This window comes from Saccopteryx bilineata, chromosome 6 (assembly GCF_036850765.1).
Source record: "Saccopteryx bilineata isolate mSacBil1 chromosome 6, mSacBil1_pri_phased_curated, whole genome shotgun sequence".
Taxonomy (NCBI): domain Eukaryota; kingdom Metazoa; phylum Chordata; class Mammalia; order Chiroptera; family Emballonuridae; genus Saccopteryx; species Saccopteryx bilineata.
In genome coordinates this window covers 20,921,007-20,945,344 of record NC_089495.1, presented here as the reverse complement: position 1 = coordinate 20,945,344, position 24,338 = coordinate 20,921,007, and the positions used below count along the sequence as shown (strand labels likewise).

Here is a 24,338-nt window from a genome sequence, read left to right as displayed (position 1 = left end):
GAATGTAAATTTGTGACTCCCACATTGGGCGGCTGCCCAGGCACCCACCTTAGAGAGAACCCTGATTACAAGTGTCATTTTAACAACTGGTTTGCCAAACTCATCAAAAATTAGGTTTCGGTTCTGTTGCACCGATGCAAACTGGCTGAATCCGACCACTGCCTGTGCCCTTTTTTCTGTTCCTTAAGGTGTAAGGTGTGCGACGGGCAGTCACAATCCTTTTTCCTTTTGTGGGTCTCCCCAGGCATTGCCTGCTGTCTCATGCATATTCTCTTATCTCCCTTTTTTCCCTTGTGTCGGTCAGTTGCTGATAACAGAAACTGTTTTAGCTACTTTATGCAGAAAGGGGTTTAATATGGGAATCAGGCGCTCACAAGAAGGTTGAAAGGGACGGTTGCAACTTAAAGGAAAGGAGAGGATCCAGGCTGAGCTCAAAGGGTGACACCCAGAGAGGACTGCTGAACTGGCCCCCAGGATGGCTGCCATCATCGCCACCTTCTGGAGGCCAGGAATCAGAGCCACCACCAGAGCTGCTGACATCAAGAGCAGTGTCTGAGCTGGATTCCAGGGATCAGAGAAGCTGCTGCAAAGTGTCGCTCCACCCTGGAAGCCAGTGACTGAGCAGTGTTACCAATAACAAAAACAAGCCAACAAACCTCTTCCTTAGATACTTTCCACCTCACTTCACATCCAGCTCTTTTCACTAGCAGAACCTAATCTGTGCCCAGAACCCTAGCTGCAAGGGAGTCTGGGAAATGTGGATTATAGCTCTCTCACCTCAGAGATGGAGGAATATACAGTTGAAAGAGACTGGAATGAATGTTCAGTGACACCATTATGTCTAACACTTAAGAGATTTAGCTAGAATATTTTATTCAGAGCAGGTAGATGACATTGTAATAATCCAAAAAAAGGATCCAGTTGCTAACCAATTTCCATATCAAACAGATGGATATTATAGTCATCGCAGTTGAAATTGCTGGAAAACATCATGCAAATAAATAACTACAAATTACCAACTGCCTGCCTCTTCATGTGGTTCTATTTGAATGTAAAATAATATTCCTTTGTTTTGGTTGGGCTATCAAAGTAAAATGTCAGAAAAATGATTTTTACAAGGGCCCTTTGCCAAGTCTCAGATATCTTACCCATTTAATGAACTGCAGTATCTGGAGAAGTAATGACCCCTGGCAGCCTGGTTCTTCCATTAGATGAATTATCTGTGTTTCTACTCAATGTTTTTTGCTCTGTAACCTCAATGGTGCTTTTTTAAAGGATTATAATCAAGTTAGAAGTGACCTGTTAATTGGAGATTAAAAAGTCATATACTTGCCTGACCAAGCAGTGGCGCAGTGAATAGAGCGTCAGACTGGGATGTGGAGGACCCAGGTTCGAGACCCCGAGATCGCCAGCTTGAGCGCAGGCTCATCTGGTTTGAGCAAGGCTCACCAGCTTGAACCCAAGGTCGCTGGCTTGAGCAAGGGGTTACTCGGTCTGCTGAAGGCCCACGGTCAAGGCACATATGAGAAAGCAATCAATGAACAAAGGTTTCGCAACGAAAAACTGATGATTGATGCTTCTCATCTCTCTCCGTTCCTGTCTGTCTGTCCTTATCTATCCCTCTCTCTGACTCTCTCAGTCTCTGTAAAACAAAACAAAAAACAAGTCATATACTTGAATTCGCCAATCCCTTATTTCATATGCTGGTACTTCTCACAGTCCTTTTTTGCAAACTATTAAAGTAGATATGACTGGATCTCTACTATTGCTAAGTAATCAATTATCATTTATTTGCACTCAGAAATTACATGAGCACATCTAGGAATTAATCTTGATTGTTAAATGAAGTCATTTATATTTCATTCTAGTACTTGGAGCTAGAAAATGCAGGAAGAGTAGCCAGAACAAATGAAGTCACTTAGTGAATTTGTCATTCTGTTACATATATTTAAATTGATTTTTACATTTCAAAAGGCAAGACTCCATTCAGATATCTTTTCTGGTAGATGATGAAAGCACTTAAATGAAGAATTGCAAATGTTGCCTGGGATAAACCACAATAAAATGAGTTTGTTCTTTTGGATCCAGTAGTGACACCCAAGAGTTTAGCCACTCCATGCCAAGCGACCGAAATAAACACAACAAAATAAAAGCAGTGTGCTTGCTCTATAAATGCAGCTTCAAGACAAATGTACTGTTTTCTATCTCAAGTTCCTACCAGACTGTTATTCTTAAACCCCATTTATAGTGTATTCTCAGGAGGGTACTGTTTGAATCTAACATTATATTTTTATTTGATTAATCGTAAGGGAAAATTAGTAGTGTTAATCTTTCTATGTTATAATAACATATTAATAAACTCTCTCTAGTTTCAACATATCCCTCCACCAATTTTTCTCTTTCATTGATATTCAAGCCAACATTCAAGAGAAAAGGCTGGTTTTTTCTCCCTGTGGATGATAAGGGTGATGAATTCTTGTCTTTAGCATTTGGAGAGTACTTGAAGATTGAGTTAAAGGACACAACTCCTTTTATGGATCACATATCAAAATGATTCTTTGATTTGCCAAGTGTATTGTGGACTAGAAAGATACCCAAATCTGAAATCTTTCTCTGGTTAGATCATTGGTGTGCCAGATTAAAGTGGGGAGAGAGAGCACAGGGTTTCTTGTATCATTTTTTTTTTTGTATTTTTCTGAAGCTGGAAACGGGGAGAGACAGTCAGACAGACTCCCGCATGCGCCCGACCGGGATCCACCCGGCACGCCCACCAGGGGCAACACTCTGCCCACCAGGGGGCAATGCTTTGCCCCTCCGGGGCGTTGCTCTGCCGCGACCAGAGCCACTCTAGCGCCTGGGGCAGAGGCCACAGAGCCATCCCCAGCGCCCGGGCCATCTTTGCTCCAATGGAGCCTTGGCTGTGGGAGGGGAAGAGAGAGACAGAGAAGAAGGAGGGGGTGGGGGGTGGAGAAGCAAATGGGCGCTTCTCCTATGTGCCCTGGCCAGGAATCGAACCCAGGTCCCCCGCACGCCAGGCCAATGCTCTACCGCTGAGCCAACCGGCCAGGGCCACTTGTATCATTTTTTAAGGCAAAATTTGAGGAGAACCAAGCAAAACTAGTATTTGGACATCCATGAATGATTTGTTTACCACTGACTCAAGAAGTGGGACCTCTTTTGTCCTGGGATTGGTGCAGGATGTACGGCTTTGCCTTGGAGAGGCTGGTCGGAGGGAGAGCCGCAGTGGGTATGGTGCCGTGGCACTGTCATCACGAGTGTGCAGACAGTGGCTTTTTCAGAGAAGAATGTGGTGTGTTCTGTCATGGTGAGGTAAAAATGGAGTTAATTGAAACATAACATATTTCTGATATCAAAGACTATCTGCTGATATATTGAACAACAACAGAAAGGCAGCTCAGAGAGGGTTATCGAAAGTTAGATGGGTTTAGTGTTTAAAAAAAAAAAAAAAGGACTGCTTTTGGTACTTTACTCCATGTATAGAAAGTAATCAGCAATCTTTAAAAACGTTAAGGGTGCCAGCAAGAAAGGGAGACTTTAGTCCTATTCAGGGACTTCATTCCTATGAGCACAATAAATTTAATTCAATTCCAAGAATAGGCTTGGAAGCAGTCTTCCCTCAGAGCTCCTGAGGGACCCCTCAGCCTGGGCGGTGATCTTGGCGTCAGCCTTGGTGTACCCAAGCAGAACCCCAGCCGTGTGTGCCACGTTTCTGACCTTCACAACTTCAAGCAAGTACATTGAAAAAAATAATAATAAGTAAACCAAATTCAAGACAAACAAATAACAACAGAGAAACAGAGCCCATAACATTCTACAGGGCACCGAGTTCATAATCAGAGTAATTTAAGAAAACGCAGGCAAATTCTGAATATTAAGACATTTTCAAATACACTTGGCAACGCGATGATTTATGCAATTATGTAATACATCTAGGATGACCATGCGACCTATTGTTTGATCTGTGACACTTGTGCGAGTGGAAGGGGCACTATTATTGATTGCCCTAGGGAAAAAGTGCCAATAAGGATTGCCCAGCAATTCAGGACTATGTTCTGTCACTCAAGATTAAGGTGCTGGTTATATAGCATTATTGCATTAACTGCAGTATTGAATTTTCTAAATTGTGGTAAAAAATATACATAACATAGAACTTACAGTTTTAACCATGTTTAAGTGTACAGTACAGTGGCATTAAGTACATTCACGTTGCTGTACCACCATCATTGTCATTCATCTCCAGAACTTTTATCATCTTACTAAACTGAAGCTGTTCTTATTAAATAACAATTCCCCATTCAACTCTCCTGCCGGCTTCTGGCAGCCACCGTTCTACCTACTGTCTGAATTTGACTAGTCTGGCTTCCTTACTTTAGTGGCATTATACACTGTCCTTTTGAGACCGACTATTTCTCTTAGTATGATATCCTCAAGGTTCATCCATGTTGTAACCTGTGACAGAGTTTCCTTTTCTCTTTATGGCCGAGTGTTATTTTACTATATGTATATACCATATTTTGTTTATTCATTCGTTTGTACATGGACACGAGTTGCTTTCATTCGGCAATTGTGGATAGTGCTGAACATGGGTGTGCAAATGTCTCTGTGACCCCTTGTTTTCCGTTCTGATCTATAAATGCAGAAATTAAAAATGGAAGGAAAGAAAACATTCTTTGTCCTCTACAGGATCTTGCTGGTCCTACTTGCTCAGCACAGTACTGTGACAGCCAGGGGTCCAGCTATACCTCTGCCGAATTTTTCAGAAAAATCAGCTGTTGTGGATACTCTAAAGAAACTGCCTGCTGCCTGACCAGGTGGTGGCGCAGTGGATAGAACATTGGCATGGGACGCAGAGGACCTAGGTGCGAAACCCCGAGGTTGCCGGCTTGAGTGCAGGCTCACCAGGGGTCGCTGGCTTGAGTGTGGGATCGTAGACATGACCCCATGGTCGCTTGCTTGAGCCCAGAGGTCACTAGCTTGAAGCTCTAGGTTTCTGGCTTGAGCCCAGAGGTCACTAGCTTGAAGCTCCAGGTTTCTGGCTTGAGCCCAAAGGTCACTGGCTTGAAGCCCCAGGTTGCTGGCTTAAGCAAGGGGTCTCCAGCTTGGCTGGCGTCCCCTGCTCAAGGCACATATGAGAAAGCAATCAATGAACAACTAAGGTGCCGCCATGAAGAATGATGTTTCTCATCTCTCTCCCTTCCTATCCGTCTGTCCCTATCTGTCCCTCTGTCTCTCCATAAAAAAAATGGAAAAGAAACTGCTTGCTGAAAAAACAACACACACCCAGAGTTTCAAATTTCACAGCCAGAGTCTCAAATTTCATCCCTACATGGGGAAAAGGAAGTTAGTTTTAGTTTTTCTCTCACAAGCATCCTGACGCGTTGACCACAGGAGTTTCTAAGAGAAAGGGGCTGGCCTCCGGAATGTCAGATCGGAGACAGGCAGATGGCTGAAACAACGCCAAGAGCTAGGAGTTCAACAGCATGTGACTAAGGACATATCTGTAACACAGGGGACCATGCACTTCCTGGAAACAGACCACAGAACCCACAGCCACCTGCTGATTTGGAAGATGAGCTGAAAGGAACCAGGCTACAGCGGAATGCAGACCTTCCCGATGCAAAGGGAGAGATTCGTGCTTTGCCTGTGGAAGAAGATACCCTACTGTCAATGTCAAGAACATTAATGCATCGGAGCTCAATTGAGATAGTCCCCTCATGAAAGTAGAAGCATCAATATATAACTCTTTGTCTGAAATTTGTATTTCCCCTGGGGATTTTCGGTCCTGGAAAGTAATGTTGCCATGCCTGAAACAAATAGGAACTGTCACATGTCTTGGAAGGACCTTGCTCTCTCTAAGTCTGAGGCAGATGTCAGCCCTCTGTGGAGTCAACAGAGGAAACTCATTGATCTACAACAGAAACCTTGAAGGAACTTTAGATAAACTTTTGGTCATTAGTAACCAAGCTTCCGAAAACACATCTCCAGAAGTCATCGGCCAATCAGAAATGATAGCTGAGAGCCAAATAGGAATTAAGGAGCTTTGAGAGAGAGAGAGAAAAAAAAAAAGGACCCAAAGTGAACATATTCTGGCTGCCCAGATTGAACAGTGTCCTCAGCAGACGGCACCTGTGTCAGAGCACTGAGCATTTAACAGGCAGGTCCAAATAGAAACCTGCACATCGATATTCTAGCAGCTTTGTTCATAATACAAAACCTCGGAAAGAACCAAGTTGTTCTGTAGGTGAACGACTAGACGAACCATGGCATTTCCATACAATTACTTAGTGATGGAAACGTTAATTAAACCACAAAAAGACATAGAGGCACCTTAATGACTATTCCTAAGTGAAGGAAACCGGCCTGAAAAGGTTAAATACTGTATGATTCCAACTACATGACATTCTGTAAAAGGGAAAACTGTAGCGACAGTGAAAAGATCAGTAGTTGATGGGTATTTCTGGCAGGATGCGGGATGAGAAAGTAGAGCACAGGGGATTTTTAGGGCAGTGAAACTTCTGTGATACCGGAGTTGCGGATACATGACATCATGCATTTGCAAAACCCGTGGAACTGCACAGTACAAAGAGTGACTTCTAATGTAAACTATGGGCATTTGTTATTAATAATGTATCGATATTAGTTCATCAGTTGTCACCAATGTTCCACACTAATGCAAGATGTTAATTTAAAATTGTTTAAAATATATATTTTTTTAAATTAATAGACACTCCACCTGGTGCTAAAGTAGAAGATGTGGAAAATATTAACCTACAGGGATTGGATGATGGCATGTCAGGTGGTAGGGAACAAGTTGCCAAGTCAGGGAAACTAATAAATTAGAGGAATACTGTATTCTGGTCCCACTGAACGTCTAACCCGCTACCCTGCCCTTACGTACAGAAATTTCCCCAAGCTCTTAGCAGGTGGGCAAGATGCACTCAGTCAGACTTCTGAGCAGACTACCTCCTTGCTCCCCAGCGCCATGATGATGAAGGGCGTGGGCCCACAGAATCCGTTGACAGACCCACTGGAAACCAGAGAAAACGCCCGTCCTGGAGCTGCCAGGCCCCCTCCAGCCTTCTACCGTTCATTCCCCCAACTGCGGACGGTGGCTGCGTTCTCCGCGCAGGGAGCTCTGGACGCTGTGCCTCTAGTTGGCGGAAATGCAGACCTAGATCTTCCAGGTTTGCCAGCAATAAATGCTGCAGTCCCTACCAGACCATGGAGAAGTGGGCTGTGCCATACACTATCGCCTCACAAAGCTATGTAGACACACACGTGAGCACTCCTATGTATGCAGTACACGTAGCAGCTGCAAGCAAAGTGTTGAGCCAGGTATTTTAAAAGATATATTCTTAGCCAAAATAATGTGTGATCTTCTGTCTGATAATTTGTCTTTTCTAGTTGTTAAAAGTTGGGCCTTTGGAAATGTGTTGGCAGTACGTGCATATGGAAACTTTTTATTCTCATTAAGATGACATATTCTGGCATGAAACTGATGGTTCTGTGTATAGGCTACCCCTTTAGAATGATGGCGAATCTCTAAAAGGCAGAAGCTATGAGAAATGTTACCACTTGTGCAGCTAAAAACAGGTCAGTTTAACCCCCCCGGCTCCTGCTGACTGAACTGTCAGTATAAACTCCTAACCACGTGGTTTGGTGTTTTGATTTCTTTCCAGTGTGCTGTGTATTATGGTTCATTCATTCAAATAAAAAATGGAAGACTGAATAATTTTTAAAATGGAGGAAAAAATTATATTATATTTTGACATAGACATTTTTATTACAGGTAACTACCAATCGCTGAAGTATTTACACAGGTTTTTTTTTGTTTTTTTTTTACTACTTTGTGCAACAATTAGATAAAGCTGTGAGTGACTAACTCCTGCTTTTCAGGATCTGTTTATTTTAATTCTGTTGTGACATGGTGGACCTTGGGCTTCTATTGATAGAATTAGTATACATGCATTCTAGTCCTTAGTCCTTAAGAAACTAACAATATAGGGGTATTTTTCCCCCTTAATGGATTGGCTCTGAACGCTTTGAGTACTGAGTTTTTTCATGCTTGCTGACCCCCGGGAGTGAGGGTTTTGTTTCAGAAAATGAAATTAGTTCCAGTTACTCTGGATGGTCAGGAGGCACAAGGATGTACATGAATGTTCATACTAACCAAGGGGTTAAGTATTTCTAAATGGAACCAATGGCATTGGCTTTCACCAATGTGGCGTAGAGCTTAAGTATCATTCTACACATAGCTGCTATTTTCCTTGGTCCCACCGCCTCAGTGTGATGCTATTTCCTGTCGGCCCTTAGACCCTGCAGCCTCTTCACTGCCTTCCTCAAATCATTTGTCTTTCACTCAAGAGGCACAGTAGCTGCTTGAGGCTTCTTGCTTGTTGACTAGTAGCTTCAGAAAGAGTAGATTCTGGTCCATGTGCTAATAGGCCCAGAGGTGCCAGCAAAATGACCATCCTGTGGAATTCAATCCTAGTTTTTTTCTCAAGGGTGTTGTAGCTATAAAAACCTAACAATAGAAGCAAGTGGGCCCTAGCTTTTGACTCAGTTGATAGAGCATTGGTCTGGTGTATGGACATCCCAGGTTCAATTCCTGGTCAGGGCACACAGCAGAAGCGACCATCTGCTTCTCTCCCTCTCCCTCTCCCCTTCTCTCCCTCTTTCCCTCCCGCAGCCAGTGGCTTAATTGGTTCGAGTGTTGGCCCCAGGCACTGAGGATAGCTCATTTGGTCTGAACACATTAGCCTCAGGTGCTAAAAATACCTTGGTACTTGAACATCAGCCCAGATGGGGTTGCTGGTGGATCCCAGTCAGGGCACATGCAGGAGTCAGCCTCACTATCTACCCCCTCTCACCTAAAATAGAAGAAAAGGAAGAAGCAGCAGCAGCAAGTGGCAGAAAAACCAAAGAGACTAGTGACATAGAGTGGAGTGACACTTTATATAGAGGAGAATGAGGTGGAGGAAGTAGGCAAGGCTGACGGACCCCTCTTAAAAAAAGAAAGAAAAAAGAGGAGTCTAAAGCTGGAGGGCAGAAGCGGCGTCTGGGAAGGGCTTGCGTTTGTGTGTGGTTTTCTGTTTCTATTTAAGGAGAGGGAGCTCCATCTCTGCTGACTGTGGAGCAGAGGCCGTGGGGACAGAGACTAAGGATGGGAAGAGAGAAGACAGACTAATGCCCCAGGAAAGACATCAGCAGAAGAGAGATGCTGGCCCTTGAGGGACTCTGATAATTCTGAAACAAAAGGGATCTATAAGCATTTAGGGTAGAAGGAGGGAAACTGAAGAAATTTACATTTTCTTAGTAAAGTAGAAACAGCAGTAGCTATTAAGGAATTATTTGTCAATATATTTGTCAATAGCTCAGGCTTCTGGGGAAATGGAATTAAGTTCACAATGTAAGCAATAAAAGGTTAAGCTTTGGTTTTATATCCACTTGCCCCTTTTTGACTTTTCTCACGCACAAAGCTGTGCATTTTCTCACAGTCTAGGAGGCCATCAAACAGAGATGAATGAAGCAGACAATTCAGCCATACTAAAGTAAAATCTACATTAAAATACAACCTGTCATGCCTGACCAGGTGATGGTGCAGTGGCTAGAACATTGGCCTGGGACGCTGATGACCCACGTTCAAAACCTTGAGATTGCCAGCTTGAGTGTGGCTTCACCAGCTGGAGCATGGGGTCGCCTGCTTGAGCATAGGATCATAGACATGACCCCATTGTCGCTGGCTTGAGCCAAAAGATTGCTGGCTTGAGCCCAAGGTTGCTGGCTTGAGCCCAAGGTTGCTGGCTTGAAAAGGGGATCACTGCTCTGCTGGAGGCCCCCAGTCAAGGCACATATGAGAAAGCATCAATGAACTAAGGTGCCAGAACTAGGAGTTGATGCTTCTCATCTCTTTCTCTTCCTGTCTGTCTGTCCCTGTTCGTCTGTCTCTCTCACACATGCACACACAAAAAACAAGAAAAGCTCGTCATTATTGTCATATTAATTATTTGTTATTTAAAAACTATTTTTCAGAGACATATTCATTTAACATTTCAACATTGGAATTGAGGTACATATTATAGTTGATTCATATCTTTGACTTTCTTGGTAAAATAACTGTGTGCATTATAAGATAGATAGTGTCTTAGCATGGGTGCCATAACAAAAGACTTCAGGTTGGGTGTCTGAAACACTGGAAATTTATTTTCTTGCAATTCTAGAGGCTGTAATTCCCAGATCAGGGTGCCAGCCGACCTCATTTCTGGCAAGAGCCCTCTTCCTGGCTTGCAGATGGCCACCTTCCTGCTGTGTCCTCACACGAGCTTCCCTCAGATTGCACATGGAGAGAGCTCTCTGTTGTCCTTCTTAAAGGACATTAATCCTATTGGATCAGGGCCCCACCCATATGACCTCATTTAACTTTTATTACCTCCTTATATGCCCTACCTCTAAATGCAGTCACACAGAGTTACAACATAAGAATTTTGAGAGCGACATAAGCATTCATCTCATGAAGATGGCACCCTAGATTCCATTAAGTATTGTATTCTTAACAATCTTAATCTTAACGAGCCATCACCAAGGAATATTTTCATCTGGCATCGGAGCTTCAGGTTAATTGTATTGTCTTATTTTTGAATTTTGGAAGGTTTTTTTTTTTCCCCACTAGATTATGATAAAACCCTATGCAGGTTTAAAAACTTATATTTATAGTTTTAAATTAGAAAAAAATAGACTATATATCTTTTATAAGCTTATCTTGGAGAAGACAAACACAGTCATAAAATGGAGTATGAAAACTGAAAAAAATTAAACTTTCCAAAACAGTCTGGTTTATTCTGGGCACAGACTTAATAACTCCTGCTGTTAGGAGAAGTACAATTTACTGCCACAAGAAAGCTTAAAATGTCAAGCACATTCTGATAAAGTGCATGCAAGCTGGCTGTAAATTAGACTATTCTTTCAACCGATGTGTTTTCTACTTCTGTGCAGCTTTCATTGTTGTGGCACTTATGATTGAAATCTCTGTGTATGAGGGAAGCATTCAAACCCTCCCCCCGAATCGGCTGTCATAGGTATTAAGCTGGTGTGGGTTGCTACAGACAATGGAGGGAACTACAATATCTGAGCTATCAGAAGCTCAGAGTAAATGAAATAGAAGTAGCACTGAAGTGAACACACAACAAGGCGATGGTGTTGGGAAGCTCTGGTTATAAAGCAAAAGCGGGCCTGACTGGTGGTAGGGCAGTGGATAGAGCGTAGACTGGGGATGCTGAGAGCCCAGGTTTGAAACCCCAAGGTCGCTGGCTCGAGTGCAGGATCATCAACATGATCCCAGGGTCGCCGACTTGAGCCAAAAGGTTACTGGCTTGAAGCCCAGAGTTGCTGGTTTGATTCTAAGATCACTGGCTTGAACAGGGGTCATTGGCTCATCTTGAGCCCCCTGGTCAAGGCACATATGAGAAGCAGTCAATGAACAACTAAAGTGACGCAACTACGAGTTGATGCTTCTCATCTTCCCTGTGTCTTTCTCTCTTTCTCTTGCTTTCAAAAAACAAAAACAGGCGGACGGAGGGCCAGTGCACCCAAGGACTTAGCAGGAGGTCACAGGTGCAGCAATTCTTTTCCAGCATCCAGATCATGACTCAGAGCCACGAGGGCCGAAGAGTGGTCAGTGTAGATGTCAGCACGCTGGATTATCCAGAGCTGACCCTTCTGATGACCCAGAAGTTTTGAACAAAGACCAAATATATATTCCTTCTTGTAAAAAATAATATCACTGATTCATTATGTATCTCTCTCATGGATAACATGGCCAAATGCACAAGAAAAATATAGAGAAACCTCCTCTGACAAAAGTTATTAAACAAGAAAATAAGGGAAGAAAAGCAGAAGATTGATATTGTTAAGAACTTCATAAACAGTCTTAGAAAGTCCAGCTACTTATTTTCTTTCTGGCTACATTTGCACGTGGTTATAACTTTTATATATTACAAGCATATTTTCATGACCAAAACTGTTTTGTTATTTTTTTAAGTATTTCCTATTTATTTCTCTAATGAAGACGGTTGGGCACCTGCTATGTGCCAAGCTATGTTCAAAGTAGGGGGTGCATGCATCAGTGAACCCCAAACACCTGATTTCATGGTGTTTACAAACTCGTTAGGGGACATAGACAATAAACAACTAGAGCACGATGTTGCAATGCAGTTCTTTCTTGTTTTCATTTTTGCACAGTGTTGCAAATATAGGGCAGTACTAGTCAGCGTGCAGTCAGGGAAATGGAAACCGGCCTAGTTATGTTGACAGAAGAAATGTATAAGGAGTTGGCTAAACAGGTATTAGAGGACTGAAAATGCAAAGGGACAACAAAGTTAGCTGAAACTGCCAGGCTGTGTGGGAGGAACACAGAGAGGAGGACGGGTTATCAGAACCTAGATGCTTGAAGGAGGGGTCCCCTGAGCTGGGACCCAGACATCTGAGAAGGGGACACTGGCTGGCTAGTGCGAATTGCTGGGGAGCTCATAAAAGGGGCCCCGAGGAGTCGGGACGCAGATTTCTTGGCTGGGGGGTTGCTTGGCCAGTGCAGATGTCTCAGAGGTGTGTGAAAGGCCTGGTTCTGGGAGAGTGGAAAACACTTGGGAACTAACTAAGTGCTGCCGGAAACTAACGCTGCTGCCTTGGTGAAGGGCTGTTGCCGGGTAACCGGCAGGAACAGGAAGCCAGAAAGGGGCTGGTCCCTGCCTCTCCTCTGGCCTTCCAGGCTCCCTCGGATGGGCCCTGTCTGCAGAGCCCCTGGACAGAGAGGAAATGTTTTCAGAGCCCTCAGGCCCCTAACACAAAGCAGTGCGAGAAAGGAATGGAGGGACCCTAACTTAACAACAGGCACAGCCTCCAAGAAGTTAGGTGGCGATTACTCTCCGCTCTGAAATTTGCTAGTATACCCAGCAGGCCTTCAGAAGACGCTGCAGTCTGTTGTTTTTTAAAATTGTGTTAAATTATACATAACATAACATTTACCCCAAACTCGGTTATTCATTCTAGTGTTGGTTTATGACAGTGTTTTCATCAACCTGTAGTGTAATGAGAAAATTAAAAATGGTTGAGTCAGTTTTTTATGAAGCTAAATTTTATTCCATTTTAAAGGAATTCTTTAAAGTTTGAAATTATGGCCTTCCAACTTTTGTGGGGGCAAATTGTGTGTATGTGTGGTGTGTGTGTGTGTGTGTGTGTGTGTGTGTGTGTGTGTGTGACAGTCTAGCCTTCAAGTAAAGAATCAGCTGGTCCTCCTGGTTGTCCTTTGAGATGCTTTGGGTTTGTGAAATCCACAAGAGTGGGAACTCCTGGGCTCTGGGTGGGGTCTGAACTCAGGGTGAGGCAGTGGGGGAATGAGACACAGAAGAGGGGGAAACACGGGTGGGCTCTACAGGATGACATACCGGACAGTCCACACTTTACTGTACTTTGTTTTGCATAAACTCCTCACAAACCTCAAATACACAATCATGTTTTTAAAGTAACCCCATGAACACCTCTTTGGGGTCAGTTGCATTATAAATGCCTTATGAACTACATCAACGATTTTCAACCTTTTTCACCTCATAGCACATATCAACTAATTACTAAAATGCTGTGACACAGCCATGGCTGGTTGGCTCAGTGGTAGAGTGTTGGCCCAGTGTGTGGATGTCCCGGGTTTAATTCCTGGTCAGGGCACCTGGGGGAAGCACCCATCTGCTTCTCCACCCCTCCCTTTACCCCTTCTCTCTCTCTCTCTTACCCTCCTGCAGCCACGGCTCTATTGGAGCAAGCTGGCCTCAGGTGCTGAGGATGGTTTCATGGCTTCTGCCCCAGGTGCTAAGAAGAGCTCAGTTGCTGAGCAATGGAGCAATGCCCCAGATGGGCAGAACATCACCCCCTAGTGGGCTTGCCAGGTGGATCCTGGTCAGGACGCAGGCAGGAGTCTATTTCTGCCTCCCCTCCCTTCACTGAATAAAAATAAATAAAATAATAAAATAAAATAAGATAACATAAAATTAAAATAAAATAACAAACTGAAATAAAATAAATGTTGTGACACACCAAAAAAATATTTTTTGCTGATGTGAAAAAAATAGGTATAATTTTGATTGATTTACAAAATAATAATAATTATTACCTACCCTTTTTGCTCCAAAGTGACTTTTTAAAAAAAAAATTAGGTGCCTATATTTGTACATAAGGATTTCTGGTATCAAGAATTAACCAGACACAGCCTTACTATTCAATGTGACCAATAAGATACAACTATTTATATGACCTATATATTTATAATTCAAGACAGAACATTGACACCAGACAGCTATTGTTGTGTTGGCTGTTGGCCTTTTTTTTATTTTACATCGAAGGGAAAAGAGGTCAGTGTCCCTGACTAAATAAATTAACCAGGAATTGGATGTTTTAAAATCTTTTGCGGCACACCAGTGTTCCACGGCACACCGGTTGATAATCCCTGCACTGCACTAATGCATAATTCATGCTCACATTTCTCCCTATAATTCCATTCTTAAAAATCATCACATAATTGACAGTTTTGTAGTTGACTACAATGGTCTTTCTATCAAAGCTCTTTCTTGAACAATCACTTCACAGTAAAATGACTGTGGCATTCCTTGTCACCTGACTTGCCAGAACTTCCTCTCTTAAAAGGAAAGAGGACAGTGATGCTTCCCCTGTGGTGTTGCCTTTCATAATAAGAGAGCAGTCTTCTCCCAGCTGCTCTGCTGGGGATCCCATGACTTTTATTTTAACACAGACTGAGAGCTGGTTTGCTCAAATTGACACCAACAGCAAATGCTTGCAGGATGCTCAGTGTTATATTTTCATTTCTCTTGCATCTTATGTATTTTACCTCTTGTTCTTTCCTGGCCTTCTCTAGTCATACAAAATCACAGTGGCTTGTTATCAAGTTACGATGCACAGGGCCACCTGTGATAACAGCTCTCCTCATCAGTCTTGTCCTGGGAGTTCTGGTCTTTGATCTTCTGTACTTGACCCCAGTCACCACCTGCACACACAGTCCCCACCACGATGGTATCACCTTCCTTTCCTTTATTTAGATTTTGGAAATAATATCTTACTCCCCAATGAATTCAATTTAGGCATGTAGTCCTTGAAATTTTCAAAAAAAAAAAACCCAAAGTATTAGGAAAATACATGATCCCTTTCCTCTAGGACCTAGGTTAAAATCACCTCATTTTTTCCCCCACTTTCTTTCAACATGTATTTACTCCGGGGTAACCAGTTGGCCCCTGATATGGGAATTCAGATAAGGTCATATGTCCCAGTGCCACATATTTTGAAGCCTTGAGTATGTCCTACGCATAGGATATCAATCAGAAAAGCCAGGTGTTCCTTGCCTGTCATTTCTCCTATAGTCTCTCTGGTGCATCATTAAGGAGTTCTGTGTAAAATAGGGAATATTCATTAGAACGGCGCCCTGTTTCACTTGCCTTATTATTTAGAGGGAATAATAGTCAAAGTATCGCTCCAAATTGTAATAGCTAGTATTGCATGCTGTCTCCACTTTTCCATCAATAAAAATATGCTGGCAACCTGCTCTTGTCACTCTCGTCATTGTTCTTCTGCATTGCTCTTGTATCAGCCCATAGCTTCTTCAGAGTCTGGACTGCCTACCTTTTGCTCCTCTCACAGCTACCAAAGCAGCTGCTGCCCAGTAGGTGCTCAGTCCATATTTAGTGAATTAAATTTAATTATAGTAGACCTCTAATAGCAGCATGTGGCTAACCTCTCCTTTAATGCTATTGTATGGAGGTTAAATATTGGTAGCCTTGACGATCTAACCTCATTGCTTTTCTAACTCTGCAATCTTTCTACTTAATCTACTCCCATGGCCCTGACTGCCTAGTCCTAGGATAATAATTATTTTTAAACAATCTCTAGTCCAGCTTGTTCTCCGAGGCTTCATGTTCATCTTATTTTGTTGTCCTTCTGATACCATAGAAACAACATTTGCGAACCTGAACCTTCCCTCGGGTGTGTCCCTTCTGATGGTGAATGGTAGTACCATTTAAAGGGCTGTCTTATTAATTCTTCTGTTCCTTTCTTTGCCTATTCATACAGTAAACATTTACCGAGCACTATGTAAATTGAAATACCAAGCAAAGACTCTGTGATCATAAAATATATTTTCTCTCTCTGGAAAGGACTTTAATCAATTATGGGACATAAGGCATATGTATAAACAGCCATGCCGTTATATAAAATATGTTTACTTATTACAGTGGCATTTCAGAGTACTAAGTTACCAACATCTAGCTCTTCTTATGTCCTATTTCCTGCAGATGTATAAATCTTAAGTAACTTTATTTGGTATATTCACATGCCTTCCAAAGGAAAGGTTTATCAGAGTTTACATATGGTCATTCTCAAAGTTTCTTTTTGTTTGCCTTTTATTCTGTCTACTACTTTGTTTTAGGATGGGGGTACATCTTATTGTAACAGCTTTATTATTGTCACTGTATTCTCCTCATTGTGCTTTTTGCCTTAACTCATCATCAGTCTTCCATTCCTATTAATGCGACCCTTTCTCCTTAATATCTCTTGTATTTACCCTAACATGCGTAATATCGTGTCTTGTCTAAAGCATTTAAGCAGGTTCTTTCTCTGTCTTCATTGTGAACCTAGCCAGACCATACCAGTCTCACCCTATCGGGAGAGAAGATTTTTAAAATCCAAATAAAATTTTGTCCTTTTTCTTGTTGAAATAATTCAGTGGTTCTCCATTATGTTCAGGATAAAATCCAAACTTCTTAAAATGCTAAACTAGGCCCCGTGTGGCCTGCTTCCACCTACTCTTCCAGACTCTTATAGCAGCACGGTCTTCTCTTCCTCCTTCCCTCCCTTCCAGTTGTATAGTTAAGAATGGGGACTCTGGCCTGACCTGTGGTGGCGCAGTGGATAAATTGTTGACCTGGAACACTAAGGTTGCTGGTTCAAAACCCTGCCCTTCTCTGGTCAAGGCACATATGGGAGTTGATGCTTCCTGCTCCTCCTCCTCCCCTTCTCTCTCTCTCTCTTTCTCTCTCTCTCTCTCTCTCTCCTCTCTAAAAAATGAATAAATAAATAAAAAAGAATGGGAACTCTGGACTCTAACTTTTTGGGTTTAGTTCCTGCCTCCATCACTTACTAGCTCTGTAACTTTGGGAAGTCAGTCATGTTCTCTCTGCCTTATTTCTTATCTGTAAAATAAGAGACACAGTAGTTCTTACTTCATAGAATAATTTGGTAGACTCGATGATTTAATATATGTCAAATGCCTATAACGGTCTTGCCAGTAGTAAACAATTAATATGTTTATATATTGTGTCTTGCTATTATTGTTGTTAATCTACTCAAAGTTCATCAAAGAGATTAGAATCAGTCTCGTGCCTTCCTTTTTGCAAGGCTGTTTCTTATGCTTAGATTCCCGCACGCCACCTTCACTTGACCTGCCCCTTCTGTCTTCTGAGCTTCAGCTTGGACGTCAGCCTCTCGGGGCAGCTAAGTCACTCAGGCACCGATGCCTGAAGGAGCAGCACACCGCCTGCCAGGTTGGCTGGTGTCAGTGGTCCGCCTAGGTCAGGCCGTGGAAGAGTGATTGCAAATGGAGTCTTCATTTTCGGGACGAGCTCAGTAAACACTTTCTGATTACAGCAAGCTCTGAAAGTGTGTGAGGAAAGATAAGATCTTGTGACTAACAGTGCGTTCAAGCCCCTTCTTAAATATTCTTCCTAAAAAGTAAGGTGACCAACTTTTTTACAATGAAAAGGAGGACAGAAATAAATTGAAGGAAACAATATCGTAAATAAAAGAAACATTTTATTCATTGTAACAATAATGCACTATCATATGATAAATGCATAATGAAAACATTTGTAATATTTTATATTGTAATTATGCTTACATGCCTATTAATTTTTAATAATAATTGTAAGAAAAAAGTACTCATTTAGTAAAACTAAATATTAAAAAAACCACTAATTTGGAGTGATATTTGGGTGTATTTATCATTTTCTAATTTAAAGAAGTCTGTTTACTGCAACTATTTAATCAAAACACGTTATTAATAGATATAGTTTGAGGTTAGATTTTCACTTTAAAACTCAAATTTCTGGAAATACTTGTAAATAAAATTATACTCATTTAGTAAAACTAAATATCAAACAAAACCACTAATTTGGAGTGATATTTGGGTGTATTTATCATTTTCTAATTTAAAAAATATGTTTTATGCAACTATTTAATCAAAATGTTATTAATAGATATGGTTTGAGGTTAGATTTCCACTTTAAAACTCAAATTTCTGGAAAATACTTGTAAATAAAATTATATGTATTTGGAGATTATTAAATAGATAATGAATTAATGAAACGTGAATTGTGCTTACCTGTCTATGATTCACTGAGAAAGAAATAATTGTGAGTCTACAATGTCGTATGCTCCGTGCTGTGTCTCAGTAAGAAGTACACAAAGCCATCTGCGCGTCAGTGTATCACGCGCTCTCTCACGGTCTCCCGTGCAGAGCACACTGTCTCATAATCGCGTCTCGCCGCACTGTACTGATCCTTGACGAATCGTCATGTCAAATACAAATACCTCACATCACACGCAATAGATGGACTCTGCATCAATCTAATACGGACATTTACAGATTAGTCTCCAATATCAAAAAGGAGGACCTGTAGGAGGACACTTTTCGAGGGAGAACGGAACTTACAAAAGAAGGACTGTCCTCCCTAAAGGAGGACGATTGGTCACCTTATAAAAAGCCAACGTTTGTGGCCCTCAGTGGTGCAGATCGTGTACCTGCACATGATTGAGAGATGACTGGGGTTTAAGTGTGTATGTGTATTCTGAAGACGGGAGAGCATTTGAAAGTATACCCAGATCATTGATTTTTTAAATTTCATTTAGTTATTGATTTTTAGAGAGAAAGGAAAGGAGAGAGAGAAACATCAATTTGTTGTTCCACTTATTCATGTATTCATTGGTTGATTTTTATATGTTCCCTGACCAGGGATCGAACCCGCAACCTTAGTATATTGGCCTGAGACTCTCACCAACTGAGCTACCTGGCCCTGGGCCGGATCATTGGTCCCTAAATAGGGACCCAGATTGGAGTGGGGTGGGAAGCAGGGGGAAGCGAGGGAAAGCCGACGCGCTCCACCCGCCGTCCCAAGCATCACTGTACGTAGGAGGAGGAACAGTTTGTGAGAGTGAGGCGCACAAAGAATTGAAGCCTAGAGAAACGGTTGGACACGGGTCAGGGTGAGGTCCCTTCGCCTCACTTGCAGAGGAGGGGTCTGGCCGAGGTCTCACAGGATGGCTGTCCTGCACAGCACGCCTCTCTCCAGACCTTCTTTTGTACCCCCACGCCTCTACGTTACAGAGTGCTTTCTGACATACAAGGTCCTTCTTTTCTTTTTATTTAGTAACTAAGCATTTTGATGGGTTTCATGACAGACCCGCTCTATTATGAAACATGAAAAAAATAAATGTGAGCAGGAATAGGAGAACTCGTCAGAGCGGCACGGCAGCAGCTGCTGACATGAGCAAACGCTGAGCAGTGCTGGGATGAGTTAGCACAACTTAGTGTCTTAAGTAGGTAGGGACATTTAATTAAGCCACTGTATTCCGAGTTGACTCTCCCTGCTTGTCATTTTTCCAGGAACAAAATGTAACCATTCAGTTTGATTCAGGGGAAAAGTACTGTCTGTATATTGGACAGAAAGCTGAGGAATTAATTCGGAAACTTGCTTTCACAGTTCTGGCAGCCTCCACGTGTTCACCGTTCTCTCTAACCTCGTTCGCTCTGGGTGGTATGTGGATACATCCAGAGCTCAGCCTGGGCTGTAGCTGCTTCAGTATTCTTCTTTTGTAAAATGACGTTTGCTCTTTGTTTGTTTTCCTAACAGGCCGACATTCCCTGCAAAGACTCCCGCAGCGGGGCCGTCTGGGAAGGCCCTCTCTCTGTGATTTGACCCTAATACTTTTCATGTCCCTTACACACTGACAAGGTCGTGAGCAGCAACTGTCACGCTCGGAGGGTGGAGACTGCCGTGATTCACAAAGGCCAGAAGTGATTTACCTGTAATCACAAGATGACTCAGGTTAGTTGCTCTCAGCTGTGACTGCAGTTGAACTAAGACGAGGGTTTTTGGTACTGTGTCTGTTCATTTCAGTAAACCTAATTAGTCCCAATTCCTATAATTTTATGTTTATGACAGTGATATAAAGTAAGTTGGGCCTGGCCAGGCAGTGGCGCAGTGGATAGAGCGTCAGACTGGAATGCAGAGGACCCAGGTTCGAGACCCCAAGGTCGCCAGCTTGAGCACGGGCTCATCTGGTTTGAGCAAAGCTCATCAGCTTGAGTCCAAGGTCGCTGGCTCCAGCAAGGGGTTACTCGGTCTGCTGTAGCTCCATGGTCAAGGCACATATGAGAAAGCAATCAATGAACAACTAAGGTGTCGCAACGAAAAACTAATGATTGATGTTTTTCATCTCTCACCATTCCTGCCTGTCTGTCCCTACCTATCCATCTCTTTGACTGTCTCTGTAAATAAAATAAAATAATTTATAAAGTAAGTTGGAATTTATTTTTTTGCACTAGGTAGAAAACAGAATTTGAAAATAGTTATATAGAGTAAGTTAATATTACAAGAATAAACAGTATTTAGGATTTTTTTAGAGTTCCAAATGCTTTTCTAGGACTTCAAAAGCATCATTAAATAGTAGCTTTTATTATACAAAAGTTTACAGTATAATTTGTAGTTGAAAGTAATGTGTAGATGTTGTTTGAAGAATCATGTATTAAAAGCTAAAAGAAACCCACGTATGTATTTTATGATTAAGTATGAGTAAATTCTTTGAACTGTCCTAACTTGTATTTTTATTCTAGAATTATAAGTACGTCTTTAAATTTAAAGCAGAGTTTTAGGCTCTCAACTTTTAATATGGCATCTTCTGTGGCATTTAGGATAGGAGAACAATTTAAAATATGTATATTTGCTTTTAGCTATTGAAATGTGGCTCTTGCATTCCTAGAGTGTGTGTCTAAAACGGGACCCTCTAGGGCAAGGGGTCCGGCAGTCCAGAACACACTAGAAATCTGGCCGTGGCCCTGCCTTCCTGCCAGTGGCTCTCGGCCCCAGGGGTATTTCTGACTTATAACCTAAGACTCGAGGACCAGGCTCCCTGGAGTAAAGCACTGTTGTCTTACAGAGGATGCTGAGGACACAGCTCGTTGATTCATTGGTTCTACAGTTCAAATGGAGTGACTGCTTTGTGCTCAGTGCCCATCCTCTGGGAGCTTCTAATCCGGTTGGGTCCATACCCAGAGTTGAGAGGTTAAGATGGTATCAGGAGAAATGCCCTAAGAGTGACCAACATAATAAATATGCAGTATACAGAAATACGAGGAGAGATTATTTTTTACCTCTAGCTATCCATGAAGTCTTCATGGAAGAGGAGGCTGTGCTACGCTTGGAGGGCCAGGTAAGGGTTTGGAGGGGGTCGGTGATAGCAGAGCACTTCAGGTGAGAGAGAACAGGCTGCTGGATTCAGCAGACACCTCGAGGTGGTGCTCTCCACGTGGCCCACTCAGGGAAAGTGAGTAGGGCCCTTTGGGTAGAGCTGAGTATCTGAGTCATGGGAGCTGTAGGATATAAGACTAGAAAGGTAGGCTGGGCCCAGGTCATGGAGGATTTTGAGTGCCCGATTGAGGGGTGCAATTTATCCCATAGAGAGTAGAGGCCTCCCTGAAGGGTTTTCAACAAAGAAGTGTTATTATCAAGTAGACATTGTAGGAAAATTATCCAGCATTGGCATGAAAGATTCCGCACTGCTTTTCTTGGGTTCATGGAGAGGAAATTATAAGTTACAGCCATCAAGCCAAGAGTAACACATGCACTGTGTGGTCTCTGCAGTCACCTTTTACTGTCCACGTTTATAGTGTCAGCAGCAGGTGAATATTAATGGCAAAGGAGTGTTACAAACCCCCAGCATTGTGGATATATTAGAGGTGGTAGATGAGGGGTGGGAAGGCGGCAAGGGGAGCAGAGAGACCCAACTAGAAAGCTGTAATAACAGCTCAGATGCCAGGTTGTGGTAGTACAAAAAGAAAGATGGAGAGGCGACAAAGTTGGCAGTATGTCACACAATTCTAATCTTCTCTGAGGCTATTATTTTTGTATTTTTCCGAAGTGAGAAGCGAGAGGGTGGGGACACAGACTGACTCCCACATGCGCCCAACCAGGATCCACCCGCATGCCCACCAGGGGGCGATGCTCCCATTTGGGACGTTGCTCTGCTGCAACCGGAGCCATTCTAGCGCCTGAGGCAGAGGCCATGGAGCCATCCTCAGAGCCCGGGCCAACTTTGCTCCAATGGAGCTTTGGCTGCAGGAGGGGAAGAGAGAGATAGAAAGAAAGGAGAGGGGAAAGGGTGGAGAAGTGCCTTCTCCTGTGTATCCTGGCTGGGAATCAAACCCAGGTCTTCCACACACCGGACCAACCCTCTACTGCTGAGCCAACCGGCCACGGCCCTTCTCTGAGGCTGTTGCTTCCAACATGACATTGCCTTTGCAGTATGTTCTACTGCCAGAGACCTCCAATGAGGGTCCCTCCATCTATCTGTCATAAGTCTTCTTAGGTTGAATTTCATTCTCTAAGGGTGCCATAATTTTAATATAGTCTAATATTTTTATTTTTTCTTTTAAGGTTAGTGCCTTTGTGACCTGTTTAAGAACTCTTAACCTACTCCAAGTTTACACAGTTGTTTTCTCTCTTCTCCTTTTGTATTACCTGATAACCAGAGATTTTAATTCACAAAAGTAGTTGATAGGTATTTGGAGACCAATATTTTTTTTTAAATGTGTTTTGCATTGAACCAAAAAATGGAGGTCCCACAATAGAGAACATCATGGTGCAGAAACACAGGATAGGATGTCACAGAAGTTCCCATCACAAACAAAAGCAAAGTCCCTATGCTGACGGGACTATGATAGTAGCACCCACTACCCCTGTCTCTGTGCAAACTGCCAGGAGGAATGATTACTATAACTGTCCCGAGGACACACAGTTATGGTATCTCCCCTCTGCGGACAAGGAGCCACTACAGGAGACAAAACTAAGCCTTCTCAGAGTTTCCTAGATCCCTAGGGGTCAAGTGCATCTCCTGGATGAGGCACTGGGAAAATCTTTTCTCTCGAAGTCCTTTTGGCTCTTCTGAATATTTTGTACTATTTATACTATTTATACATGCATGTGGTGTGTGCATGGCTTTACAATGATCATTAAAAAATTTTTGTATTGTATTGTACTCACATCAGATATCAAAGTTACATTTGAAATTGTGGCTGTTGGATATAGTTCTCAATGTGCAACCGTCTATCCCTGTTTCTTTCCCGGAAACAAGGCACTAAGAAAGATGGAAGGGTGGGAAGAATGACGTACAGAGGGGTGAGGGACAGTAGGTGACGACTCTGTCCACTATCTTGTATTCATGGTTTCCCAGGTGCATACACTTAAGAAAACTTATCAAGTTGTACACTTTAAATATGTGCAGTTTGTTATATGTCAATTATCCCTAAACAAAACTGTTAAAAATCAAATAAATATTGTTCAGTTGGCTGGAGTTTCATTTTTCATTTACTCATTAAAACCGTGGTTAGACCTATCCTATATCAGCCTAGTGCTTTGTTTATAGATAAACAAAGAAGTATGAGAAATATCTCTTCTCCAGAAGTTCAGAATCTGGCAGAAGTACTTATGCCACTATAATATTTTGTAGAATATGAGACATTTCAAGTCTTGTAGAATTTAAAAATCAAGGCGATTACATGTGTTTGTGAAGATTAGAGGAGGCCACAGCCAAGTTGTTTCTTGGTTTACAACATTAAAGTTTAAAAACGTGGGATACAGAACTGTATTAAGTTTTTTCTCAATTTTTAAATAATATATCTACTGAGAAGAGGAAATATTAATATTTATAAAGAAAAAAAATAAGCCTGACCAGGCAGAGGTGCAGTGGATAGAGCATCTGATTGGGATGTGGAGGACCCAGGTTCAAGACTCCGAGGTCGCCGGCTTGAGCACAGGCTCATCTGATTTGAGCAAGACTCACCAGCTTGAGCCCAAGGTCGCTGGCTCAAGCAAGGGGTCACTCGGTCTGCAGTAGCACACAGGAAAAGCACCCATCTGCTTCTCCATCCTTTCCCCTCTCCTTCTTCTCTGTTTTTCTCTTTCTCTCCAGCAGCCAAGGCTCCATTGGAGCAAAGT

At 42.5% G+C, this 24,338-nt stretch overlaps 1 protein-coding gene across 5 annotated transcripts in view; it reads left to right on the top strand.

Annotated features, from left to right (window-relative positions):
* The window catches only part of TRMT9B (tRNA methyltransferase 9B (putative)), a 48,089-nt gene that overhangs the window by 6,021 nt on the left and 17,730 nt on the right, over nt 1-24,338 (top strand). For 2 of the 5 annotated variants that reach the window (XM_066236544.1, XM_066236542.1), the window contains exon 2: nt 20,079-20,171. The exons of 1 other annotated variant lie outside the window; for it this stretch is intronic. The gene's annotated coding sequence lies outside the window, so the exon portion shown is untranslated. Of the gene's footprint in view, nt 1-19,976; nt 20,172-24,338 lie in introns of all 5 variants that reach the window. 2 more of the 5 variants (XM_066236543.1, XM_066236541.1) reach the window with 1 other exon arrangement.